Source organism: Camelus ferus, chromosome 1, assembly GCF_009834535.1.
Source record: "Camelus ferus isolate YT-003-E chromosome 1, BCGSAC_Cfer_1.0, whole genome shotgun sequence".
In the NCBI taxonomy this organism is placed as follows: domain Eukaryota; kingdom Metazoa; phylum Chordata; class Mammalia; order Artiodactyla; family Camelidae; genus Camelus; species Camelus ferus.
The window spans coordinates 28,398,815-28,424,725 of record NC_045696.1 but is presented as its reverse complement, the minus strand read 5'-3'; positions in this window follow the sequence as shown (position 1 = coordinate 28,424,725).

Genomic DNA, 25,911 nt, shown 5'->3' with positions numbered 1-25,911 from the left:
CGAATGAATGAATGAAAGAAGGCTGGTAATAACTGTTATCCTTCAAGAAAAGGGAAGAATAACTCCTAAGACAAATCAGGGATCACAAGGGTGGTCCCACCACAGTTCTGGGGGAAGGCTGCTTGTGTGGTTTCAGAGGGCAGAGCCCTCATGGAAAACTGAGGGAGCTACACTCCACTGAGCTGAAGGGGTGGGTGGCCCTGCAGAACCATGGGGGGACTCTGCCCCTGCACTTGGCCTGAAGGACAGAACAGCAGCCCCGAGAGAATTATTCTTGCAACTTAGGATCCAATAAAATTGACCTTGCTAGTCTTTAGACTTGCTTGAGACCTGTCACCCCCTCCTTTTTTCCTGTTTCTTCCTTTTGGAATGGGGGTGTCTATCCTCTGCCTGTCTGTCGTATTTTAAAAGCACATAACTTGTCTGGATTCACAGATTCACAGCTGGAGAAGAATTTTGCCTCAGGATAAACTGTACATCAAATCTTACCCATATCTGATTAAATAAGATTTATATGAGACCTTGGACTTCGACTTTACAGTTGATGCTGGAATTTGTTAAGGCTTTGGGGGTGTCCAGGTGGAATGAATGCATTTGAGTGTGAGAAAGACATTGGTTTGGTGGGCTCAGGAGCAGAATGTTGTGGACTGAATGTTTATGTCCTCCCAAAATTCATATATGAAGCCATAACCCCCAATGTGAATGTATTTGGAAATAGGGTCTGGGAGGAGGTGATAAAGATTAACTGAGGTCATAAGGGTTGTGCCCTAATCCGATACAGCTGGTGCCCTTATAAGAAGAGGAAGAGACACCAGAGCCCTCTCTCTCCACCATGTGAGGACACAGAGAGAAGGCAGCCGTCTGCAAGCCAGGAAGAGTGCTCTTACCAGGACCTGATCATGCCGGCACCTTGATCTCAGACTTCCAGTCTCCAGAACTGTGAGAAAATAAATTTCTGTTTAAGCCATGCAGTCCATGATATTATTTTGTTATGGCAGCCTGAATAGACTAAGACAGCAGCCTTCGTGTCATCACTTACAGTCTAGCAATGAATCCAGCACTAAGAAAAATAGAGTTGAAACACCAGAGGAACCAAAGCCATTTGAAAACATACTCGTCTCTGGATCAAATCAAATCTCTGGGAAAATTATTCCTTGATTGTTCAGATATCTGATTAATATAATTGATTGATGGAACTACTTGGAGTTTAATTTTATGGAATTTGGAAACCAAAGGTAACTGGCAGTTTAAAAATCAGCCCTCTTCATAAGTGTGAGCGTGCCTGTGCTCTGTGTTCTAATGAATAACATGTAGTAGTGCCTCTTTCCTTCATGTCTCAGATGTAGTAATATTAAATTAAACTTTTTTCTGTTCTTAACTGCATGAAGTTTAAAAAACAGATTTAAAAATGCATAAGTGATTTGTAACCATTATTACTGTCTTAAGTCAGTCTGAATAGCTGTAACAGAAATACTGTAGACTGAGTGGCTTAAATAACACATACTCATTTCTCACAGTTCTGGAGGCTGGGAAGTCCAAGATCAAGGTGTCAGCAGATTCAGTGTCCGATGTGAGCCTTCTGCCTGGTTTGCAGATGGCCTCCCTTGCTCAGCTGAGACAGAGATCATCTCTCGGGTGCCTCCTCTTGTAAGAACACTAATCTCATCCCTCAGGGCTAGACCCTCATGATCTAATTACCTCCCAATAACCCCACTCCAAACATGGTCACACTGGGAGTTGAGCTTTCAACATACGAATTTTGGGTGGACACAAACATCAGTCCATACCAATAGCCATAAGCAAATATTCGTTTAAGGACTAAAACTTTTAATGCATTAGCATGTATTTTTCTGGATAAATTATTGTATATTTCAATCTCTGTATATCTCTATCTCTATGTCTCTATCTGCACTCATAGAATTTATCACTCTGTTTATCTGTATCTGTCTTTTTTCTATAAAACGGAATATATACCAGTAAGCCATTAAAACTGAAATCCTAGACTCCCCTGAGAAAAATATATAAATCAGAATGTCCTTAGTTATTCCTTCCTTTGGTATTTTGTTTTTCCTTTAGATTTCCCAGGATCATTTCCTGTGTTGCTTTTGTTTTGCTCTTTGGAATATCACCTATTCCCTGCTATGCCAAGAAACTCTAATCACGTATGGCTCTATTCCTCATATGGTTGCATGTATTATAAGTAATAATATTACTCTTCATGGAAGGTCTTTAAGATCTGACACATTAAATCTCCAAGGCAGGTCTTTGGGACCATGGGCACTCTTTCATGGAAATGTTTGTACGTTTGTGTATAAGTATATTTTTCTGAAGCAAAGGTTCATAAATTTCATCAGGTCTCATCAAAGGCTCTTGATTCAAATCTATTTAAAACTCTCCTCCAATAGCAAGAAAAGGGCTTTCTGACCTGTTACTGGAAGAAAGGGGATTGTGTGGACAGCTCTTCCTACATCTAAATCAGACTAAAGAGAATTTGTGTCCGTGTGTTCCTTCTAAGGATGGGCCCACTTTCTGTTTTCTCTTTACTGGCTAACTTGCAGAAAAGCCCTGAACAAGGTAAAAATAATGGATTTCTTTTTTTAACCAAATTCCTGATAAATATAGCATGCCAGTCATTAGAGAGTTAATTCTTTAAGGCAGCACTGAAATGTGGCTCAAAGAACCCCAAAGGATTTTAAATTATATTCCCTCTTTTAGCAGCTGCCACAGTTTTGGCAAAATGCTCATATGATCTCCCCTTAGACTGCATCTGTTTCTTTAGAAAGGTCTTCAGAGCATTTCTTTAACTACTGGGAACTGGGATTATCCCATTAAATGCACTTGCTTTTGAATTTATTTTAAGTACGTTCAGGGCAAAAGTCAGTGTAAATAGATCAGGTGAGGTCATTCACTGACTCTGGCTCTCACTAAATTGTAGAAAAATTCTTCCCTGAATCATTTCATCAAACAATATTATTATATTTATTTAAAAGTAAAATTAGAAAAATCTAGGGCCCAGTCCCCCTTCCTAACCCCAGGATCTCAGTGTAAATCTGTTATATCAGCCAGTTTCTGGGGTTTAATTATCTACAGAAAGAGGGGAATTATTAAATCCTACAAATACCATGATCATTGTTTCGGACAAACCTGGTGTTATTCTGTTGTTCTTTTTTTAAAAGGCTGAAAAGATGTACTACTTCATAATTCCATGATGCTTCCTAAATATTAGCTCTGCCTCTTACTAATTTCTTAACTAGATTAATTAATTAAAGACAGAGAGAATGAGAAAGAGAGAGAACAGTAAGTGGAGTGAGCACATGTATTAGCTTGCTAGGGTTGTCATAACAAAATATCATAGACTGGGTGTCATAAACAGCAAAACTTTATATTCTCAGAGTTCTGGTGGCTAGAAGTCCAAGAACAAGGTGCTGTCAGGGTTGGTTTCTTCCGAGATCTCTCTTCTTGACTTGCAACTGTGTTACCACAGGGTCTTCCCTCTGTGTATGCACATCATGGTATCTTTGTGTGTCCAAATTTTTCTTATAAGAACATCAGTCAGACTGGATCAGAGCCCATTCTAACAGCCTCATTTTAACGTATTCATCTCTAAATATTCTAACTCCACATTGGAAGGTGCTGGGAGTTAGGGCTTCAACATATGAACTTTAGGGGAGCACACTTCAGCCCATAAGAACATACACATTATTGTACAAATCAAGGTGCTTTTGAGAGTAAAAGGGAGAGGTAGTGACAATTACACAGTAACAACATGTATTAAGCAGAACTGTCCAGGGCTATGAGTCTAGTTATCCTTGTATTTAGAGACTATTTATGAAATTACTTCACAATCCAGAATTCAGGTTATTTAGTTTACCTTCCTATTGAACCCATTGTGCCTTAAGAAGTCTGTTGATTTAAGTAACCCTCGGGTAATTAAGAATCCACTGGGAGAAAGGCCCAGAACCTCAGAGTTCCTGCCTTTCCTATCATTTCAGGATAAGAGTAGGAATCACATGATTTCTCATCAATTAGCCCTAAGGCATGTCTTGCGCTTTTTTTGTTTGTTTGTTTGTTACATACTGAAGTGCTCAATTTCTTACTATGTCATTGGTCTTATAGGAAGATTCACTAAGTCTTATTACAGCCACATTTGCAAACTGCTGTTTTGTGTTTTCTATGGAGCTATGTTCTGTTGAATGCTTGAAAGGAAAAATGTCCAACATAAATACTTGAATTTTTTAAGTTGGCACAGGTCCAGAGAGGTTTTGGAATATGTAACTTTTCGGATTTTAAAAAGCTAAAAATATGTCTATATCACATTGCATGTAACACCATCAATACAATCTTAGGAGTATTCCATATTACAAACGTGTTAACATTTATGAAGCAAAATGTACAATCACTGTGAGTAAAAAGTAAAAATTATATGTGCATGCACACACACACACAGGTACACTTACAGCATCATGTATATAGCACACACACACACAAATGTATACACGTAGGTCAGTTCAGGTCAAATTTTGCTACCAAAACCATTTGACACACAGAGACTACATATTACTTGACTGGTCCTAGGAAATCCCATAAGTTTGTCTCTTTGGGGAATGTCCCACATGAAATAGGACTTAGTTTCTCAAATTTAATTGTTTTCTTCCTCCTTTTCCTTTGCGCACTAAATACTCCAAGGAAGTTTTTTACATAAAATGTCTGCTGTTCTTTATTTTTTACTCATTCACTTTTAAACCCAGTTTCTTCAGTCTACTCTCTCCTTTGCCCAGCTCCTCTGGAAGAGCAGACCAGTTAGTATCCTGTGGGTTAAGATCAGGAGTTTTGAAGGTGGAGAAACTGTTTCTCAGGTTCAAAGTATCAGGATTTATTTATGTAATTATTGGCTAATGACATCTATTAGACTGCATATTCTAGCTTATTCTATGAGGCCGGAGATTAAGGTAGTCTCCCAGAATACTGCGTCCCTGTCACCTGTTACAATAATTAGCACATAGTAGCGCTGATATGCAACAAATAGTCTGCCAGATATTTCTCCAGCAAAGATGGGTTCATTCAAGACCAGAAATTTGGTAGTCTGTAACCATGATGCGCCAAGTGCAAGTTCCCACATAACAAGGGGAGGAGAGCCCTCTCATAGAGGGAGAAGGAAGTTGGGAGCAGTATAGTAAACAAACAGTCCATGGCTTTTCACTGGTGAGTTCTTAGCACAAGAGAAGAAGAATCTTTCTTCTTCCTGTTGAGCTCTGCCATCTGCATAAGACAAGAGAGCTCCTCCTTCTGGTATCCCACCTCTAATTGCAATATCTGTTTATTAATGTTTTACATTAGGAAGCTTTATATATATATGTGTGTGTGTATATATATGGGGTGGCGGAGAATACTTGCAATAATATTTATGTATATATTTAATACTTGCAAAAGAAAGCAATTGTAAATGCATAGAAGATAGAATTAAGATATGAAAGAATGGAAAAGTCAAAATATCTCTAAAGCTTTAAGCCTTTCAGTTTAACAGACAGGAAAATAAAGAAGAAAGAAGTGTTCAAGCAAGAGTGAAAGGCTGCATTCAAATATATTACATTTGAGATTATGGCAGAAAATGTAAAAAGCCATGTGCATTCATTCCATAGGGCTGCCATAATGAATTACCACAAATCTGGTGACTTAAAATAACACAGATTTATTTTCTCACACTTCTGGAGGCCAGAATCAAGATGTTGGTGGGTTTGTGCTCCCTCCATAGGTTTTAGGGAAGAATTTGCCTTTGCTAACTTCTGATGGCTCCTGGTGTTCTTTGGCCGTGGCCGCATAACTTCAATATCTGCCTGCATCTTGTTTTGATCTTCTCTTCCATTTCTCTCTTCTTCTTGTCTCTTCTAAGGATACGAGTCATTGGATTTAGGGTCAGCCTTGATAATCCAAAATGTATGTCATCTTTACTGTAGATCTTTAATTACATCTACAAAAACCCTTTTCCAAATAAGGGCATATTTATAGATTCTGAGTTTTAGGATGTAGACATATCTTTTGATGGGCAGTGGGGTCATCATTCAATCCACTATAATTTGTCCAATAGGAATTTAGATCTAAAATTCAGCGAATAGTTCAAGACTTGGGCTGTCAATTTTGGATTTATGTGAATATGATTATTAGTTTATCTTCCTCTAAGTATTAAAATGCAGAACTAACTCTTAACATGTATTTCTGAAATCCTTTATAGTAAAACTAAGTGCTGACCCAAGGCAAGTAGGTGTCTAGATTTAGCCCATATATACATTTAGTCCAAGCCTTACTAGATTGGATTTCTCTCAGCACAGGAGCATGGGTGTTGGTTTTACACCTAAGCTAGTACCTTGATGAACTGGATTCTTTAGGCAGTCATTTGGGAACACAGAATCTAGGAATCTTCAGGAATTTGTCTCTAGTAGATTTGGAAAATTCCTTTAGCAACCAACTGAATAATAAAATCATGATGTATACCATTGAAGCAGAAGATCTGGTGGGTAAAAATATGAATTTTGAGGCAAACAGGCCTGGGTTTGGTTCAAGGCTTCAGTGTTTATCAGCTCTCACGCTTTGACAAGTTGCTGAATATTCTGAGTTCCCCTCCTATCCACCTGTAATACTCATATGTCGTGAGATTGTGCTAAAGCTTAAGTGACTAAGATATCTTAACGTATGTTTTTGCGTCTTGTACACATTTGGCTTTCCATGAGACTTCTAATGGCTATATAAAAAGGACACAAACACAACTGGCAAAATATATAAGTGCATCCTAGGAGAGAAAAGTATATGGTAAATGGATGTGATTAAGAAAAGTCTTTAGCAAAATTGTGAAGGAAGTGAAAGGGTCTTCAGTGCCCTAATTCAATAATTCCACCTTCCAACACACTTCCTCTGCTCTCAGGGTCTCTCTAGACTGGTCTATTAAATCAAAGCCCAACCAGTCATAAGAAATCCATGCTAAGGTGTGGCAGTATAATTTGTGAAAACCTTACTAAAGATGCTTTGGAAGGAGTAATCCTAAAACTGAAAGAATGTAGATAAAATGAAAAAAATTTAGTTACTAACTACGGATATGTAGGTGTAATATTTTCAAAGATGGTGACATTCTGTATTACCTATAGTATGTTACACCATATGGTTAACTGCTCATTTTTAGGTATAATGTTAATTAACAAAATTCTTAGTTACAAACATAATTTAATATTGCCAATTTAAGAGAATAACAGAAAAAAGAATTTATTGAAGAATATTTGGTCGCTCACTAAATCTCTGGGGAGACGGCGTTGAGCACAGCAGTTACACAGCCAGGATCAATGCCCAACCACACCCGAATGGCTAAGTCACACTAGTCATGTTCCATAGACTGGATGCCATGTGTCTCCCCTGGACTCTTGGACCACTAACACCATTGTCCCTAAAAGCGGAGACTCCCCCCACATTTCTAGAAGAACATTTCCACAAATCACATGCTTTTTGCATTGTTCTTCTGAAACACAGGCTAGCATAGATGCCTAAGGGCCTAAGTCATGCGCCTGCACCTGGACCACAAAGACAATTAAGACAGAACAGAAATTCCTAAATATAAATGAATGTACTTAAAATGGGAGTTGTCCTAGGTTTGCCATCTCTAAATATAGGCAGATATTTTGCTCACTAAAAGCCTAAAGGAGGCCTGAACCGTAGAAAGATTTGTTTTCCTATCATTAGTACTAACTAAGTAGGAAACTGAAAACATCTTATATTATGATTAAGGGAGTTAAATAAAAGAAAAATGAAAAACCCTGTATTACCGTGACAATGTCATCTATTTTTTAAAGAATCACCTTGTAACAAAATGGAAGTTTTCTGGATTTTATATTTTGCCCTTAGTAAAAATGCATTTGCTTAAGGAATAAAATTAAAATGCACGTAGGGATATATTTTACTCTTGTGCTACCGTGTCAGTTATAAACAGCCAGTAGTGGCCTGCTCAAAGAAATCAGATACATCTGAATAATCAATGGTCAGGTGCTGAAAACAAAATCTGTTTATATCATCTAATGATTCACCGTGCCTCATAGTCACTTATTCTAATTTTGATTATTTACTTTCCAGTGGAGGAGCTGTAATCTATTGAGACCACTACAACAGCTTCAGGGCTTCTGATAAGAGCACTTAAATAGAGTATCCATTGTACATCAGCTAAAATCAGTTATCTAACAGGGGTAATCGAAGGGTCCTTTAGGGTAAATTTCTTCCACATTAATTTAAACTGATTTGTTTTAGCTTTTTTTTTTTTTTTCTAAACCATGTTAGAATCTGATTTTTATCATGTTCCCTTCCCCATAAAATATGTAGTAACTGACAATGTCCCATATCAGAACTGAAACGTATGCTCCCCTGGCATTTCTTGAAAGTCTACAAAAATTGACCCACAATCCTCTAGAGGCACAATTGTAGAACCCGCATTTATTTTTAAAAATAATCTAAAACAGTAAGAAACAGTAGTTAATAGAATGTACTGAGTAAGATAATTCAAAGAGTATAGTAAATGAATATGCAGTCTTGTCGTTTAATGTGATAAAGTCATAAATACATAAGATGACAGTTTCAAAAGTTTCAAAATTAAATTATATGTCTCTCTCCACAAATAATTAAGAGAAAAATATATGCAGAGTATGGTGCAGGTTTATGTTATTTGGACATTTTCCAGGGACAGTTTTCTATTTGTATTAATCATCTGCCTGACATTAAAATACACTTTGAGCAGCAAATTTTTACAAGCCATTGGTAATTAAACAGGAATCATTCCTTGTGATACGGGACTCCGAATGTGTTTAAGATGCAAGGGAAAGCCTTTAATTAACTCCTTATAAATTCATGATGTGACAAGATACTGTCTGCTTTCGTTTTCGCAGGAGACTCCCAGAGCCAGGAGAGTCTCAGCTCCCGCTCTCAGTTACCTTTCAGGGGCAGCAGCGCTGCCGGAGAGTTGAATGGAACCCGCGGTATCACGCTGCACAGAAGAACAACTGCATAAAATATTCATCGCTCTGGCTCCACATGTGAAATGTTACAAAAGAGAAAGTCAAAGACTAAAAGGGAAAAAAATCACCACAGGGGGCCACACATTAGCATCAACAAACCACTGGTAACAGCGAGAGCAAAATGTGGTGGCCCCAGTCCCACATGCTAATAATTTTCAAACTTTTGTCATGGTTAAATAATGACCCAGCCACAGTGGGATGCCCTGATGTAAAAGGAAGGGGCTCTGTCCTAATGAAAACAGCCCTAGTGCCAAAAGCACAATTGAAACGATTCATCAAAAACAAAGCAAAATGCTCAGCTGAGCACTGTGCGTTCCTAAAGCTGGGATGTCGGAGGGCACGCTTCTTCGATTCTAATAATAACGCTAACTATTACCATTTTTAACCGCTGTATCTCCTGCAGTCAGTATAATAAGCCTAGACGATTGGTATTATTATCCCCAATTTTCAGTTGAATAAACTTGCCAAAGGTTTATAAGTGGGAATTCTGGGATTCAAACCCAGGTTTATCCAACTCTAACCCATAAACTTTTAACCACTGAATAGAAGACTTAGCTTTACCTTCCTTTTCTCTTCAAACAGGCTAAATACCATTTTGGCTTTGCGAAGAGTACGACTGCTTTAAATGCAATACTTACAATGAATATTATTATAAAGAGCTCACAGCACTTCTGAAGGAATGAGTAGTTAAATTATATTCCAACACTATTATACAGTAATAATGTAAGGAATAAAAAGGAAAAAATATTAGATTTCTGATAAAATTTAAACTTGGTTTGAAAGTAAATTTGTTAGCATCAAATTTATTTATTATATATTTCAAATATATATTACATTATACATTTTAAGTTCCAAAGTATTTATACATAACATTTTTCTAATGTGTGCCAACAACTATTAAAAAAAAGAGAGGAAAACCTTTAAGTCAATAATCAGGCTACAAAATATCTTGAAGCTATGTACCTGTTTAGAACTGCCATCTTACCCTCTACAGGAAGTTGCCAAGGCCACTAAAGAGTAAATAGACTGGTAAATAGAAAGAATACCGCATATATCAAGATGCCTCCATAAGCACAGGAATGTAAACAAAGAAACTGAAGTGAAGTTGGAAAGATAAGAAGGGGTGGGGGGGGTTAAGAGAGGGGATGGTGCTGGGGATGTTTAAGAACCAGGTTAGTGACTGAAAGCTGGTGGGCTTGATATAGCAAGACTTAATGGAATAAGGAAGAGCGTCCCTTCAGGTCACAAAACTATGAAACCTAAAACCCCCTTACCGGAGTTGAAGCATCTTCTGTTCTGAGAATACAAGGCTGCTAGATTGTTGACTCAATCTACTTAGATCCTATAAAAAGACCTTTAACTAAAAGCTTTTCTTTAGCTAAGCTAAAGGTTATGTTTGGATGAATTGAAGCAAATATTGTTTGACTTAATGGGAATTAAGAAAAGAGATCGAGAGTTCCACAAATCAATCGGACAGGATTTCACTGGCCAAAGCATGTCCATTGCTATGACAACAACTAAATAAGTTATTTGGGAAACACTGTTCTAAGTGCTTTACTGGAATTAGCTCATTTAAATACTAGCATTATTTTTATTTTTTGATAAGGTTAAATAAGCTGCCTTAGGTCAAAATATCAATGTAGAGAAATAATCAGAATTTAAGTTCCAGCCATCTGCCTTTAGATCGTACTTTTAACCACTGTACTATACAGCCTTCCCTAACAATACCTTTTATAGTTAAGGATGTTTCTTTTTCTCACACTACTTAACCATCTATCTAGAAGGCAGAATGATAATCAGTAAATAACAAATATTTAAAAACATAAAATAATTATAATTACTTTATGTAGGCAGAAGAAGGAATTGGTTAGGAGAAATAGTGTTCCCAAATAAAACAAAAAATGAGGGTAAAGTCTGAGGTTATAGGTATGAAAACATGACTGCGTGAAGCAAAGAGAAAATTCAATCTACATGAAATGGAGTTCACTTCCTTTATAATTGTTAGATATCAATTCAAAGTTGGGGAGAGGCCATGAAGAAAAGGGAAGAGTTCCTGTGATGAGAAAAAACATCTATCAATACGGTGATATACATGGAGAGCTGCAATTGATGGAAAATCCTATTTTGACTCAGGGTAGCACTGCTTATGAGGTTGGGGAGTGTTATTTCTCAAAGAGAAAAACTAAGAATCCATGAACTCACTTTTTATACAGTGAAATAGTGATTTTGCATTTGAAAATCATAGCAACTTCTTTTAATGAAAAGGAATTCTATATTAGGGGTTCAGGACTTAAAACTGTTCAAATTCCAGTTGGTATTAGTTTGTATTCTACAATACAGAATGCTGATTTTGAAATTTGATACTTCCTTACCATATTGGTATCAAAATATACTTTATATGAGATTAAATATAAGTTTGGACTCTTATGAAATTGCCTATATTCAACCAGTCTGGTCTACCAAAAATGGTCATTTCCTGTATTTCAATTTAAAATGTATCACAATATGCTTGTCACACCGAATAATAAAGACACATTTGAACATATGAATTAAAATTAGAATGTCTTTGGCTCGGTTTTACTGATTTCTTGATAACAAGCTAGTTTTCAAAAAAGACTGAAAGTTAAACTGTGAGGTTGTAGGCTCACCATGTTAGAAATATTAGAATAAACTCTGTGTTTATTGACTCAGCCACAGTGGATCTTAACTTCTTGCTTATAACACATGCAGGGAGTCGTTTCTGGTTTGCGGGCAGGGTTCTGCCACTTAAAATATTCATGGATTCAGGCAACTTCATCTTTGATCCTGGGTGGCTTCACCACCATCCGGCCACCACTCACCAGAGAAGTCTAAAGATCATAGTACAACAAACACCCTTCTCAGACTGCTGACTCAGACGTGATCCGTATCACAGCTGCTCACGTTCTATTCCTGAGGACTAGGCACAAAGCCACATCTCAGTGCTAAGGAAACTGGGAAACACAATCTAGCTGAGTGCCTTGCAAGAGAAACTAGACCTCGGAGAGACACTACAGGACCTGCCACATCACGATGTAGAAAAATGGCATATTTTATCTATAATATGGTATATCTGTCTTAAATCATTTCTTAATTAAATGGGTTTTTTTTACTGAGAATTATTAGAGGTTCCTTGTTCACATTGTTATTTAATCTACCTCTTAATTCACTAATGAAGCTAGTTATCTTTTCAACAACATATGTGCTGGAGAATTATTGCCATGACCTTTTGCTAATGACTTTCATCAGCCAAATTGTGGTGTGTAAACATTTTTTAAGTCTGATATACAAAATGTAAAATACATACCTTATCATTTTATAACAGAGTGACTTTAAGAACTTATACCTAACCCAGTACTTTTGAAATAGCATTTTTAGTTATTTATAGTCATCATTTCATACTAAGTAGATCACATTCTTCATGGAATATGTAATATATAGGAAACTACTTGTCAATCTAGAGGGTAAAATGAGAAGAGCAAATGATGAAAATTGAATCAAAAAAATTGAATTTTTACTCTATTTTCTGCCTCTTCTGTTTTAAAGTGTGGTAACTTCATCCTCATTTAGTACACCAACGATCCTGAATTTTTTTTTAATTTCCATTTTCCACTTATCGAGCTCTTCGAATTAGTCTAAATGATCTAATCTTCAGACAATAATATAAATTCTTCTTCTCACATATTCATATATATATATATATATATATTTTATTTTGTGAAGATCAATTCCTTGTCTTCTGTCCTACACATTGTTTGTTGTTTTTACTCTTTTTTGTTTGTTTGTTTGCTTTTTGTTTTTGTTTTCTTTTGCTTTGGACTAGAACTACTTATTTTTAATTCTTGTGGTCAAGTTGTTTCTCCTCTATTCACCCATCTTCTCTTTTTCAACATTTAACAGAGAACAGATAAAGAGAAGATAAAATAGTCATTTACACATAGCTTCGGATATAAATTAAGTGTTTAATTATGTGGCATCAACACTTAGTTTTCCCTCTGAGGTCTTCCTGGAGAAGGACTGGCAATCACGAAAGGGAGTAAAGGCAGAGCAAAGAAATACACAGAAAGCACAAAAAGGCACGAGTCAGTCACAAATCCTGTTCTAAACTGAGTACTTTGAAGTCAGAAGCAAGAGCGTATCAATTTTTTCTTGTAGATTTGCATGTTGACTAGTACCTAGTAAGCAACATAATAAATGTATTTTGAAAAATTAAAGAACATTTTAACTCCAGATAATTAATATTTGAGTGATAATAGAATATTAGAAAAGAAATGACTCACATAGAAATATTTTATCTGACAACTCTTTGATCACATAATCATACTTATTTATATCACTGTAAAATATAATGTATGAAGAAATATCTATTTTGTACCTTTCATAATTATTATGATAAAGATTTTAGATCCTCTAATTAAAAGGCTATACACTCGGTTTAATGAATTTTGTAAATTCATCTTACTTAGCTAGAATATACAGGAATGATTTTGCTAGAAATTTCTAACTATGTACATTTCCTTAAAAATGCTTTCTTAAACCAGTAATACTTTTTTTAATAAATGTATAAATTAAGTCAGTCATTACTTATGTTTTTGGAGGAAGTAAAAGATATACTTTTAAGAGTTTTAATAATTATAGTTAAGTCTGGTGCCCATTGGAATATAGGCACAAAAATACTATTCAAAACACTAAGATACTGACCTTTATAAAAAGAAACTTAATAGGTCATACTTCTGGAAGTGTGTGTGTGTTTTATTTGGTTACTATCTTAAAGACTTTAATTTACTCATTCTCTCATTATGATAAAGGTTCTCCCACATCCTAGCTCTGCCTCTAATTTTCTTCAGATAGGCACCCTTTGTCACGCTGAGAAAACTCCATAGGTAAATGAAACTTTAACAAAAATCTTCTTGAATAGTGTTATATGAATCAGATATTTTCACTAAGAACTATTATCATTAGCAAGAGACTTACTTGAAAGAATTTCATTCTTTTTCATGCTCTTCATCCATCTCCAAGCAATAATGGAATTAAAAGTTACTTCAGCCATAAACTGTAATAATATTGTGGTGAAATGATCAGCATTCAGTCAAAATATATAATAAGAAAAGACTATACATATACATTGTTATACTGTATACGTGTATGTATAAATATACAAGTAGGAGAGAATATATACTTTAAATACATTCTCAACACTTAACTTTGCATTCCCTCTTCACTTCTAAATCAATCTTTTTGAAGTCTTTTAAATATTTTAGTGTTCTCTTTCCACATTCTTCAAATTAGTCTACATTATCTCACCCATGGACAACAGTCACCTTATGAAAACAAATTTTTGCAGGATATATATTATTTTAAGATCAATTCCTTCCCTTCTCTCCCAATACTTTTTTTTTCTTTTTTTGGTTTGTTTGTTTAGTTTCACTAACCATCTTAACAAAAAACAGTCTACTAGTGAAAAGAGTCTTGCAATTTTAATAGAAATTAGTTTCATGACTGAAAATAAATCTTTTTTTACTGAAAGCTGGTAAACGGCCAGAACTCTTTTCAGCGGAATGAATGAACAATATCAGATGCATAAGGCATTTATTCCTGCCTCAGCAGACTGGGATTTTTCTTTCTTTTCTATTTCTCTGTATGAAATGCAGATAAGGATGACTGTAATGGGGCCTGGGCAAAGATTCAAAGTGGTTGCCAAAAACACACATCTGTCCAACACACGAGGGAGACGATAGCCTTTATCGTTAAACTCCAAATATTACCCATGTTTTATTACAATCTTATTCCATCCTTATTCAATTATAATTGTGTATGTTTTTAAATAATGAACTACATACCCACGGCCTAGCAATTACTCTTATTCTACAGGGTTTGCAGACCTAATTTGATCTGTCAAAGAATGGTTGTAAGGTTTTATTTGATTTGGCTTTGTTTTGTGTTCTTTTGTAAAACAGATTAAACAATACTTGATTTAATTATTTGCCAAAAGCAATCTCTCCAGCCAGTGATAGTCTTGGAAGGAGATTTATAAAGTCTGGCTGGGCTGTCCAATTTTTTTTCTCTACAACTCTTTGAGGAAGATGCTTCCAGTCCTGGACTTCAGATTCTTGTAACTGAAGTGGAATAATTTTTGCTACAGGCTTTGCAGCCAAAGGCAAAAATCTAGAAGCTAAATTGGAAAGAAAACAATCCCATTATTTGTATATCATAGGTAGATAATTCATACTCATTATGAGTTAATGAGCAAAAGTGAAGTATAAATGTAGGCATGCTACAGTTACATTTACCAAATTAACCAGGAGAAGACTACATACATAAACTATCTAATGTAAATAATAATAATAATAATAATAATAATAATAATAATAATAATAATAAAATAGTAATGTGTAAGCAGCTACTATAGGACAGGCACCATTCTCTATTCATATTAATACATTTAATCTCAAAAACAACTTTATGAGGTACATACAACTATTATCTTGATGGGAGAGCAAGAACAGGATTTAAGTAACATCGTTAAGGTCTTGGCTTTTCATGAACTGGAACTAGGTAATTTGACTAAATTTAACTTTTATTTTAGCCACATTTCACATGTTCCCACACTGAACCTAATACAAGTAAACTTGTTCAAATTGTAATTAACAAAAAATTAATGCAATGATAGGCGATGTTAACTTGACCTAGCAAACTTTTAGAGGTGCCGGAACTTTCTTCATGGCTGCAAAGCCTGTCTCTTTTAGCTAAACATATAGCTGTGGAGATAAGGAAAAGTCACTAATATTAAGAACAGACTTGGTCTGTTCAGAGAAGTTCTGTGGGTGAATCTATCACTTTCAAGTGTCTTTTCTGTCTGGTACTAACCTAGGTATTGATGTGTTTGGAAACAATGTGGGTTATTGACATCCACCTAACAGTAAAGATACTTGCTAGTAACTGCAGAGGGCATTTTATTTCAGAAACAGGAAATTTGCCAGATACTGTTTTATAGGGAACTTAAACAAACAATGTAGATTGCCAATTTGTGGTATGTGCTGGAAGGCATTAGACTTCTACCAGGAACAGATGAGTCTTACATGGCCACTTCAGTGACTCCTAAAATCTGCCAACAGAGGGAGCTGCTTCGTGCCCACTTGAATCCTTAGAAAAGGTGAAAGAACACAGAAAATGAGGAGACAAGGTGAAAACTATTAAAATGATCCCTGTCTATTGGCTAGATCTCCATATGTAAAAATAACCTTTCCGAGGTGTTCACAAAATAAATTGGCCGGGAAAATGAGGCTTTCACACATGTATCTTACTTGTACTATAAATTATTGTCACTGTATACCCTACATTACAAGTGATATGCAGGCACTGGGAAATAGATATTAGCTAAAATGAGTATCATACCTAGAGTTTTAAGGTACTAATCTCTTTACAAAATGAAACTGCATGTGATAGATGGTTAGCAAAATTTATAACTACATATAATCCTTTTCTAATCTTTTTTCTGTTTGTTCTTATTTCAGAATGTCCCTTCTATCTGTAAAATATAATATTAAAATTTGTTGGTAAGTAATGGGTTATATCAACTCAGCCCTCATGCAGAATCCAATATAGCATGTGTGTAAATGGTTCCCAAGAACTATGTAATCCCTGGGCATCCCCAAGAAGCCTTCAGAGAATCTGTTAGCTCAGAACAATTTCCATAATTATATTACAGTGTCATTTGCATTTTTCTGTCATGTTAATATTTGCCCTGAAGGGGGTTAAAGCGTGGGCAGCTTAGCAGGAATCAAAGCAGCAGCACCAGATTGTACTGAGTCATTGAACTCTTCATCAACATATACTGCTAAAAAACAAAATTCCAGTTTCACTTAAAAATGTTCTTGATGAAACAGTAAAAATTACCTAAATATTGACTCTTGAGTAAGCATCTTTTTAATATTCTGTATGATAAAGTAGAAAACACACAAAAAGCACTTCTGATGCATACAAAAGTAAAATGATTGTCTCAAGGAAAACAGTTTGGGCAGTTGTTTGAGTTGTGCACTGAACTAGCTGCCTATCCCCTTCTCACCATGGAATACCATTTTACTTGTGAGAACATCTGTTACATTATGAATATTTGGACTTGACAGCTACTTTATCAAAAATGAACAGAGTGAATCAGCCTATCACTTTAAAGAAAAAAACCCAGCATGTTTATTTCGTGCATTTGAGATTTGGGGAATTTTTTCTTAACATTGAGTTTCCCATTATTTAAAGACTTTTACTATGAGATTGGTGGTAATAAAAACAAAGCTAATTTTATTTGGTATTTTATAATGAAATGTGCTAACACTAAAACTCAATGAATCATTATCTTCCAAAAGACCAATACATGATGTTATAAAATTATATATGGATAAAATATCCATTCAAAGAATGTAATATAGCAATGAATTTTATTGGAACAGAATATAGGAAGTTCCTTGATGTGGTTTTAGATTCCACATTGAAATAAACCTTTTAGAAACTACTTTTTATAGAGTTTTGGTGTAGCATCAACAGCAAAGAATATTTGTAATTATCTGAAATGGTTATGAAAATATTCACCTTTCCAATTACATATCTGCATGAGGCCATATTTTCTTCATATACTTCAGTCTAAACAATGCATTGCAGTGTATTGGTTGTAGAAACAAATGTGAGAATCCAAATAGGGTTTGCTTAGCCTGAAATTAAAGAAATTTGCAAGAATAGAAAACACTCTTCTCATCAAACTTTTTGGATTTTAGAAAATATAGTTACGGTTTATGTTAACATGTTATAGGTTTTTATTGTTTTTTAATGAATTAATAAATAGACTTCATTTTAATTCTTAATAAGATATATAGAGATGATGCAGAAATATAGATACAGATACGGCTATACATATAGGTGTAGACATAGACACATAGACATAAACATCGATTAGAAATAGATATGACTCACATACAAGTTCTTTGGGATCTTCAGGAATTTTAAGAGTATAAAGGTGTCCTAAGACAAATGTGTTTGAGAAATGTATGTGTGCTTATTTCGCCATATTTTGTGTGCACAGCTCTCTCCTATGGTAAATTTACATTTCCGTTCAAAACTGACCTACTAAGATAGGCTTCCAAACATAACCACATCATCACCTTGCCTCTACTTGGCCTTGTTTTATTGTTCACCATAGCATTTCTCACTATATAGGATTTTATATTTACACCGATATTTATTTGTTCATTTGTTTATTTTCCATATCGTCCCCTGGAATGTAAATTACATAAGGGTGAGAATTTTGTTTGCTCACCACTGTATCTGCAGTGTCCAAAACAGTGCTCAGTAAATAACTCGCATAAATGAATGAATACATAAAAATGAACATAATGGCAACATTTTCTCAAATTTCTTATCTCACTATAGCTAACATATTTTTCCCAGTTCTACATTTGTTGATGTCATTCAAAAGCTTAAAATATTTCATTGCTTTTCTGTCAGAGTCAGACTTCTTGGCAAAACATTCAAAGCCCTCCATGGTCCATAAGAAATCAATTTAAGTCTCCAGACCTATATCTCCATAGTCATTGGTTTATAATGTGTGATCTAGTAACCTTAAATTATATGTAGTAACTCACATATCATATGGTTATTGGCTATAATTTCTAATGTCTATTTATTCCTTTAATTATCCCCAAGCCAAAAATGAATAAAAATAGATAAGCAAACACTTCACTAACCTTCAATAATTATTATTATTTAACAATATCAGTTCAAGACGTCAGACAAAGGGTGAAATTAGACAGTGACAAGTGCTATGAAAACAATAAAGCAGAGCACTGTGGCTGTGGCTGTGGCTGTGGCTGTGGCTGTGTGTATGTGTAACTCGGGTGGGGAGGCTACTTCATACAGTATAATCAGGAAGGCTCCTCTTCCCTGAGACAACGTGTCTGTTGAGGGCTGAATTACCAGAAAGACTCAAGCATGTGAAGATCTAAGGGAGAATCAAGCAAGATGTATGTAGCAAAGGGCTTGGTATATCCCCACAGCAGAGTTTAAGGTGACTGGAACCAGTGAGAAGGGAGGAGTATGGTATGAATTAAGGTCAAAAAGCCAGGTCATATGGTAAGTTTATTTTTAGCTTTCTAAGGAACCTCCATACTGTCCTCCGTAGTGGCTGCACCAATTTACATTCCCACCAACAGTCTCAGAGGTTTCCTTTTCCTCCACACCCTCTGCAGCATTTATCGTTTGTGGACTTTTTAATGATGGCCATTCTGACTGGTGTGAAGTGATATCTCATTGTAATTTAAGTGAAGTGAGCCAGAAAGAAAAATTAAAATACCGCATGATATCACTTATATGTGGAATCTAAAAAAAAGACACAAATGAATTTATTTTCAAAATAGAAACAGATTCTTATGCATAGAGAACAACCTTATGGTTACTAGGGGGTAGAGGAGGTGAGAAGGGATAAATGAGGAGTTTGAAAATTGCATCTCTTGGGGAGTGATGGAAATGTTAGGTATCCTGATCGTGGTGGTGGTTTCATAGTTGTGTACATCTTTCAAAATTCATCAAATCGTACATCTGAAATATAGGTAGCTTACTGTACAAGAATTATACCACAATAAAATTGTTTAAAAAAATAAAATCGAAAAAAAAAAAAAAAGCCAGGTCAGGACAAGATGATGTAGTTGGGTGCAGACTTTGGGAAAGGATTTTATTTATAATCTAAGCACAATTAGAAACCACTGGAGAGGTTTAAGAAGGGGAAACACACGATTCTGTTTACACATTAAAAAGTTGAAGGAGTGAATAAGAGAAAAGTGTTAGTTGTATTCCTCTGTATAATGTAGCTGTTTATAATGAATAAAAGGACATGACCAGAACTGTTAATTTCTCTTTCTGCTAGTTGAAGTGTAATAGACCATGTATTGTGAGACTTCAGACTTGACGTATTTGATATGAATTACATTCATTTAGGAGAACAGAGATTCACCAGTAAACTTGTTAATTCTCTTCTGAAAATATCCTAACCAGGTATTTGATAAACACTGCTAATTTTTAAAGATATATTAAAATATGATATGTGTTAATTATGTGTGTGTATATACATATATGTGAAAACATGTGAGAGAGGGGATAGAGTTGTTACAGAATAAGCAATTTAGATAGTTTTTATTTTGCTTTTTCAGTAATATGTGCTATACCTACTTTTAAGGTGTATATGAGGCAGTTTCTAGAATAATTTTTATAGTTTTAGACCCACCAATATTCATACTTGGGGGGTCTAATAAAATTGTGTTCCGAAAGCTCATAGGCATTTGGATGAGAAATACGTGTGCTGTCATACACGAGGGGATATCTCTGGCCTCCACTGAGGCATATTTTTCATCTCAGCTCTCACTTATGTTAATTATTATGTCATTGAACCAAAAGTGTCTTTTGGGAGCACATCAAGAGGAACACATGTGCTAAGTTCTCCCCAATGTGAGCCCCAGGGTCCCTTTCGATCTGCTGTCGTTTTCGACTTCTCACACTTCAGACTGGACTCAGGGACTCTCAAGCACCATCTTGAAATGAAGGTTTTCTATGAGACATGCCTGCATGTTACTCTATCCTGAGAAGTGAGGCTGTGATCACATCTACTCTCGAGTGTTTACTAGTGACTTTTCTCTGTCACTTCCCCACCCTCAATTTGGGCAGATTTTAGACATTTACTTTGTTTATGTTGTGGAAAACATTCCCATTAGAAACTCCACTCTTCCTTTTGGTTTTGTCTCTTACAGACAAAGGAGTGAAAACTGCTTAAATTCTTTATATATCTATCTCTTTGGTTCCCTGTGAAAATTCTGTATACTTTGATTCAGCAAAGGTCTAACTTTTATATTAAAAGTAAATTTTTCAGACTCAAACTCACATATTTTGTCTCTCAAGAGTCTGGATTTCATTTTAAAGTGTTGTCTTCCTTACAAACTTAAAAACAAACAAAAAGTCTGTTATTATGAAACTTAATTTTTTTATTCTACTATAGATCCATTTTCTTGGTAAAAAAATAAAGGCCAATGACTCAATGGATTTAGTGCCTTAAGAAACTGAGAATAAAATATATTTATCAATACAAAAAATAAAAACATGAATTTACAAGGTAAACTTTAAATCTAGATTTAGAAATATAACATCTAAAAATATGGCAATATTATCAAGAGCATCTTTTAACATTTGAAAATAATATGGAGATACAATGAAGAAAAACGTTGGATGCAGTGTAAATTTTCACCCAATTAGCAACTTCCCACCTAAATAAAATAATAAAATATTCTCGAAGTTTATATTATGTCGAGATTTTAAAAAATTTTTAGACATTTTATATTGGAAAACAATGATTATAATAACCTCCAGTGAATCTGATAGGAATCCATGTTTTGGAATCTCCTTTCTGTTAAAAGGAGAAAATCTCAAGCCTCATAATTTAGTACAGTTTTAAATATACACAATTACTTTTATGTTAGATTAAAAATACAAAGAAGGGGAATATATGAATAAAAATAATAATCAGCGCTATAGCTTCCTACAGTGCAATAAAGTGTGATGAATCTTTTTATCATCAAAATTTTATATATTGCTCACTGCTTTATAGCTAGTAAGAGATCACCATTATGAACAGTTACAAAACGTGTCACTTTTTAATGCAGACAGTTCGTTTTTACAGAAGCATCCATCAAACTTCTTGTTCTTCATAAAACTTTTTCTTTGCCTGATGAATATTTCAGTTTTCATGAACATTTATATACCAATTATAAATGCAAATGCTTTAGACAGAGAATATTATGTAAAGTGGCACTGTATTGAAGAGGCGTATTTCTTAAAGAGGTCTTCACATGCAATACCAACAGCACTGTTATAATATTTACTGTCACTAAGATGTCATCTATCATTTATTTGTACATGTGGCATAAATCCTGTATATTTTCTCAGTAGTGTACTATATATAGAATTCTTTCTCTGTAAACACATGTCTTTTTGGCAAAAATTAATGTAACCACTTTTACACAAACACATGCTAAGGTATCACTTATGGTGCCTCCAAAATTGAATAGAAATAGATCAATCTGTTTTCGTGCCTGAATTTTTAAGACACCTACTTGATCCTCATGGCCTGGAGTACTGTTTCTCAAAGAAAACTTTATCACCAGAATTACCCGGAATGCTAGTTAAAAACAGTGGATTCTTTGTCCCAACTTAGACTTACTAAATTAGAATCTCTAATGGAAAAAATTCAGAATCTGAGAATGTACATTTTATAGTAACTTCCTTATTCATTCTTACATAGAACAAGGTTGACTACCATTACTCTGGTGGGTAAAATAGCATGCTCCTTGGGTTAATAAACAAGTCCTTTTATTCAGCCTCCAGCATAGTTTCAGAAAAGAAATCTCATACCCCCATGTACCAACTACCCAACCTTACATGAGCTATAACATCACATAACTGTCAACTTTCAACAGATGTTCATGTTCTGTCTAAACTTCTCATTTGCTTCTTTGGAGAGGTAAGTGACTAAACATGATTCTTAGTGGTAAAGTGAAGATCAGAATCTTCGCCTCTTAATTACATGCTTTGAAGTATATCCACCCTCTAATTTATTAAAATTATAAAATAAAAATGAAGGCAAATGAAATGTGCAGCATTGGAGGAAATTCAGAGAAAAACCTCCTTCCATGCTTTTGAGAAATTTTGTTTCAGACCTGTTCACAAGCTGGAAAGCATTCATTTATTACATTTTAGAAGAGTTTTCTGAAATACCTTAAAACTACATTTAAATTTACTCATGGATATGCTATTTCTCTGAGCATTAAACCATAACCTTGCATTTGCTCATAAACCTTTTGTTTATGCTGATTTTATGATTTTTACATTGTTCTACTTTCATTAACCCTGGAATAAGATGACTTAATTTTCAAATACATTTGAAACTATTTGGTTGAACAGCTTGATAAAATTTTTAAAGTTACATTTGCAAATGGAAACTTCATAAAAGTAAGCTGTTGTTAATTAATTATATAAATAGGAAATAAAACCTGATTGATTTTAAATGGTGCTATTTTCAGTATTTACTTTAAAATTTTTTTTTGATATTAAGGGTATTTGAATTTTCTACAAGAGTTTTGGTCAATGATCTTCCACTGCTATGCAAAATGTCATCATGTCAAAAAATATTTTTTCAGCATTTCCTACACTTATTTCAAGGTAAGAAATTTGATGTGGCAGTAGGTGATTGCATAATGGCAAATGTTCATGTTTACAAAGAAAATTCCATGAAGCCAACCAATCTCCACCACTGGAATCCCTCAGAATGCGTAAATCCAGTGAAAATTTGTCACTTTGACCTAAACAATGTCAGTACCTAATGGACATTTTTGAAAATACATCAATATGCAAGAACATAAATATTTGTATTCTTAATTTTTTATTTATGAAGTTGGACAATAGAGTTCAAAAGAAGCATTTGGGGACATTGGGTAGAGGATCAGTAAGTGGGAAAATCATGACAGTGATCAGGACACAAATAACAAAGGCACTGGCGGAGGTTCACCTGGGGACTGAAGAAACACCGGAAAGGAACTTCATAAACTTCTAAACTTTGCTTAATATTAGCTGAGATTGTGGCCTTGGACACATACCTGCCATCTTATGGGACCTATATTTATATTCAGAGTAATAGCGAGCCACTGACAATTTACAAGCAAATGGGTAATGCTAATGGATTTGTATTTTAAAACAAGCAACGTTGTTTCAATGAGAAAAACCTTTTGATTATGTTTCAGAGTGTCTGTGGTTAGCCCATTTAGGGAAATATGAAAGTGGTTCTGATAAGAGTTGACTGTTTTTGAACTAATGGGGTGAATAACGATAAATAGGACTAGGCAGAGAAGGGCCACAGCGTACAAAAGACTGGATTGTTATTCCTGAAGTGGAACAAGGAGGATTCAGGAGGCTGAATAAGAGTCTAGCCAGAGTACTCATTTTTGGTAGAAAGAAAATTCCTTGATAAATCCATATAAAAGCTGCACTTCTTCTCATGGTACATTATGCATTTGTTTGAAAAAGAAGTTTATTTTCCTGGAATGAAATTACCACATCGATTTTCTCTCAGGATATCTTAAGCCCACTGAATGATTAAACCATTTTAAAGTAACTTGCATGTCAAAGTATCACCAGCTATCTGGAAAAATTTTTATAAAAGGCACAAAACTAGTAAGACAATCAAGTCAGGGCTATTGACTTCCTGATAGTGGTCTAACTATTTATTAAAAGAGAGATTTTCAACCAAACCACTCAATGTTTATTTTTCCCAAGAGATTATAAAGTGTTACCAAAGCTGTGAACTGTTGCCTTATAAAATAAAACACATTTAATAAAAAATCATATCCTACAACATATATATCTGTATGTACACAGATGGATAGTACAGAGAGTTAAAAAGAAGAGCCTAGTAGAATGTAGCATAAAAAGGAATTAAGAAGAAGCACTGATCCCAACATGATGTGTATCCTTATTTCCTTTTAGAGCCAAATTATTGGGGGGATAATCGCTTTAAAATTAATATAGAAGTAGACGGGAGCAGATGAAATCTGCATAGATTTTTAAAGTATTTAAGTTTACATACATAACCAGGGAAAATCAAATGTGCAGAAAGTCCTAAGAGTTAAAGCAGAGAGGAAATTTTTAAGGATACAAAGAGCATTTTTAAAAATCTACATAACATAATTTTCTGTGAGTTTAAAAACGTTATAGCATGTAAGACTTCTAGGTAAAGTGGGTAATTTGATTTAACTTCATTTTTGAACTTTGCCCTTGCAAATATGGTTACAGTTTGGAATAATCTTTATTCATCTGTGATGAGTTGAACAGCATCCTCCCAAAAGAAATGTCTGCAGTACTTCGAAGTCTGACTTTATTTAGAAATAGGGTCTTTACAAAAGTAATCAAATTAAAATATGATTATTAGGGTGAATCCTAAGCCAATATGACAGATGTTCTTATAAAGGGAAATTAATTTGGGCCCAGAGATGGACCTGTACAAGGGGAAGACTACGTGAAGAGGTGCAGGGAAATATGTGAAAATGAAGGCAGACTGGAGAAATGCATTTACAAAACAAAGGATGCCAAAGACAGCCGGCAAACCACGAGAAGCTAGTAGAGGAGCATGGAACAGATATTTGGTCTTTTAATCCACACACCTTTTGGTAATTTATTACAGCAACCCTAGGAAACAAACACATCATCTGAGTAAGTACATTTTCTTCAGAATATTGATGGATTAAAGAAACGCTTCCCTAAGACCCGTGTAATATTTCATACTAATTGAACATCATTATTTGAAATATTTTTAATTATAGAAAATATTATTATAAAATATAGCCACCCTGGCGACCATTCAAAACCTTGAGCATACAAGTATGTAACATGGTGGAAAAAGTGTTATAATTTGAATTTACTTAGCACTAGAGAATGATGCTACAGACAGTCTTGTTCAAACTGGCATATAAATTTAAGCTCCTTGAATTTAAGATCTATTTCGAAGTCATTTTGGAATCTCTGTTCAAAACTAGCACTGCATCTCACATTTAACAAATAGTTGTTTAACGTAGGATAGTAGAGACACAAAAGGATAAAACTGTCATTCTTAAGTTTTCAAAAATAGAATATCTAAAATATAGTTAAATATCTCTCTATTTTGAATTATATAAGAAGCAGATTCATAGAGCAGATCTAATAAGTTACTGTTTCCATAACTTGTAGTTCTGGACTTAGAAAAACACGTGCACAGTGGTGTATATTTTGTGGTGAATTT